Source organism: Carlito syrichta, unplaced genomic scaffold, assembly GCF_000164805.1.
Source record: "Carlito syrichta isolate Samal-C Ts95f unplaced genomic scaffold, Tarsius_syrichta-2.0.1 Scaffold145263, whole genome shotgun sequence".
Lineage (NCBI taxonomy): Eukaryota > Metazoa > Chordata > Mammalia > Primates > Tarsiidae > Carlito > Carlito syrichta.
The window spans coordinates 101,228-104,550 of NW_007089359.1; the positions used below are offsets into that span (position 1 = coordinate 101,228).

A 3,323-nucleotide genomic window follows, 5' to 3' on the forward strand; every position below is an offset into this window, starting at 1 on the left:
CTCAGAATAATTCTCTGGCAATTCATTTGTTTGAAGTGTGTTTGTAATTGTTTAGTGTAATATTTTCATGATGGCGACTTTATTTTTTTTATTTTAGTTACTTTTTATTGAAAACTGCACTGAACGCTAAATGTCCACCTTTACAATAAACAAATACAGTAACAGTAACTCACACTGAAACAAAACATACTTCTGATAGCCATTGTTTTTTCTGTTTGGGACAGTTTTAAAGTTTTTCTTTTGTCACAAAAACAGGAATGTACCTATACAAAGGCTCAAAATAGGCCATCTTTTTAAACAGAAAGGCAATGATTCACAAAAGACTATGAATAGAACATGTAACTAGTTGATACAAATCGAATAGGATTTGTTAAAATCAGTCACATCTAATACATCTGAAGTGTTCTTGTATAAAATATCACGTGAAGAAAAGAAGACTTTATCAATGTCTAAAAAAGTGGGTTTGTTCATAGACAATCTGACAAGTTACCATAAAAAGTGTTTCCTGAGACATAAGGAAATACAACATTATTCTTCTTGAACCCCTTTAGTTCAAGACTTTCCACTCAATAAAATAGCAGAGGATCTGAAACTGAGAAAATATCTTTGAGTACAAACAGCTTGTGAAACTTAATACCTTTTTTTTTTGCATCATCAGAGGGTTTTACTGAACTTAACAACCAACTTGCCCGCTCAGTATGCAGTTCAGATGTGAGAGACACTTCTCTGTACAGGAACCTGCACTGTCTTCAATCCTATGTGTGCAGATGTCTAACACAGGCAAACAGTTTTCTCCCCATTTTGTTGTAATGTAATCTTCTTATTAGCAAAGAGGTAACCAGCCCCTGTAGACTGAAGGGACTAGAGTCATAGGATGGGGATTTCCTCTTAACATTTTTTATTTTGATGTTTGGAACTCTTGATGCAACATTCTAGAGCAGGGTGATCAGCACCTGCTGTGCCCAAGGGACTGATAAAGGAAAAAGCTCTATTTATTCTTTGTGATTTGATGCACAGATGAAAAACTTAACACACAATAACAGAAGTTGGTCGTTAATAAATCACATCCTAGTCTTTCAGCGCTTCCGTAAGCAGACGACATCTTCAGTTTTCTAGCTCTTGTAGTTTTAACACTGCAACATCAATGATGCATATGTCCAGAATCAGATAAAAAGACGGTCAAATTCCTTTTCTCTTAGTACGTCTATTTTTCTTTCACTGTCTCTTGGTCCCAAGTTTATCTGAACGATTGATTACCTTCTGGCATTCTCTGCTACTGCTCGTTGGGGTGCTCTCGATTGTCCCCGTGTTCTGTGGGCTGGTTGGGAGAGGGAGCTTGGGAAGGGTGTGCCACTGTAGGGAGGTCGTGAGTCACTGGGATGCCTCCAGGGATGATCCCTTCCATGGCTGCAGGAAGTCCTCCCGGAGCCACGCCCACGATGCGTGGCACCATTGAGCTCGGGATGAATTGCTTGCTGGTCTATCACTGACCAAGGAGCTGAAGTGACAAAGAATTCCTTTTTCACACAGTTTCTTAAGCTTTCTGGGATGCGACCTGTGATTGCTCGGCGGATCTCAGTGGCGGCTGCTTCCCTCATCTCTAGTGACGCTTGCTCACTGTACCAGGCTGTGTGGGGCGTGCAGATGAGATCCAGTGCATCTTTCAATGGACCTTGAGCAAAGCTAAAGGGCTCTGACTCGTGCACGTCGAGGGCTGCCCCTCGTATCCTGCCCTCCTTGAGGGCCTGGGCTAGGCTTTCCCGTCCACCAGGCCACCGCGGGCTGCATTCACCAAGAACGCCCCTTGCCTCATCTGCTTTATGGTAAAGTCATTGATGAGGTGGTGCTGATATTCGTTGAGACTGCAGTGCAGGGAGATGCAGTCGCTCTGATACAGCAAGTCCTGCAGGGTGTGGACCCTCTGCACGCCCAGGGACCGCTCTATCCCATCCTGCAAGTAGGGGTCATAAAATATGACGCTGAATCCAAAGGCCTTGGCTCGAACAGCAACCGCCTGCCCCGTGCGACCGAAGCCGATGAGGCCCAGCGTCTCCCCACGGATGCGGGCGGCTCCCGAGGCGACCTCGCGGATGTGCTCCACACTCTGCACCCGCGTGCCTTCCCGTAGCGCCTGGTACAGCCACGTGATCCGCCGGTACAGGTGGAGGATGTGGCAGATGGTGGAGTCGACCGTCTCCTCCACGGCTGCAGAGGGGATGTTGCACACGGTGGTCCCGAGCTCGCCAGCAGCCTTGATGTCCACGTTGTCGTAGCCGCTGCCTATCCACACGATCACTCTAGGGCCTCGAATTTCTCCAGGTCCTCCCTGGTGAGGGTGATGGTGTGGTACATCATGGCACCCACGGCTTCGTTTGAAACTTTCTCATGAATCTCCTGAGTGGACTGGGCGTCACAGAAGGCCACGGTGGCCAGGTCCTTCAGGATCGGCATCTCCACGGTGCAGTCGCGGCCGTCCGGCAGTGCCACCAGGGGGCGGGGGTGCAGGGGGCCGTTCATGATCTGGGGACGGATGCCTTCACAAATTCTGTCCAATCGCTGTCTCTTGGCTTTGTGCTTATCCACAAGGGCCATTCTTTATGGAACTTTGCAACTCTCAGGTTCAAAAGGCAAAGCAGTCCTCTAGGAACTTAGGGGAACTCGCGGGAGTCTGCATGCATTACGCCACTATGAACCCAATATAAATCTGTCCACAAACTCTATAGTTCACACGATGGGCTGTCCGTCTTTTTAAGAGAATACAGCTTCATTGGTTCAAAACCATTTAAGGTGATGAAACCCTGGCCTTGATGTAGGATCCTGTGGAAGATCTCGGTGGGCCTCACTGCCTCCCACTGCAACCACCACCGGGCTATTTGTAGTACAAGGAGAACACCCAGATTCCAAAGTTCGAGACCCGCAGCCCCAACACCGCCCAGGAGACGGGATCCCAAGCCAGTCAAGCCAACACGATGCCACTGTTTACCCTTGGCTCGCAACTCGGCCACCACCGCGCAATCAATGAACCTTTCCAAGTGTCCAGTGAAGGGGCCGGGGACCCCGCGATCCCAGGTCTGGAGCACCTAGGGCCCGCGATCGCTGGGGGTGGAGGGGTTCGGGCACGGTCCATCCAGGTCCCTGCTTCTGCTCTGGGCCTCGGTGGCGGGCCCTATCCCGCGTCCCTCGAGGCTCCTCCCTGCCGGGGCCGCTGACCACAGGGGCGCCGGTGACCCCACTGGTAAGAGGCGGCGTCGGGTCGACCCCCGGGATCGTGAGTCCGAGCCGACGCCGCCCAGCACAAAGGCCGGCAAGGAGGGAAGAAGTGG

At 50.0% G+C, this 3,323-nt stretch overlaps 1 pseudogene across 1 annotated transcript; it reads right to left on the reverse strand.

Moving 5' to 3' along the window:
- Nucleotides 1-136: 136 nt before the first annotated feature.
- On the reverse strand, nucleotides 137-2,798 carry LOC103251765 (annotated as a pseudogene). Its single transcript, XR_503743.2, has one exon. The product of XR_503743.2 is annotated as a C-terminal-binding protein 2 pseudogene (transcript).
- Between the last annotated feature and the right edge of the window lie 525 nt (nucleotides 2,799-3,323).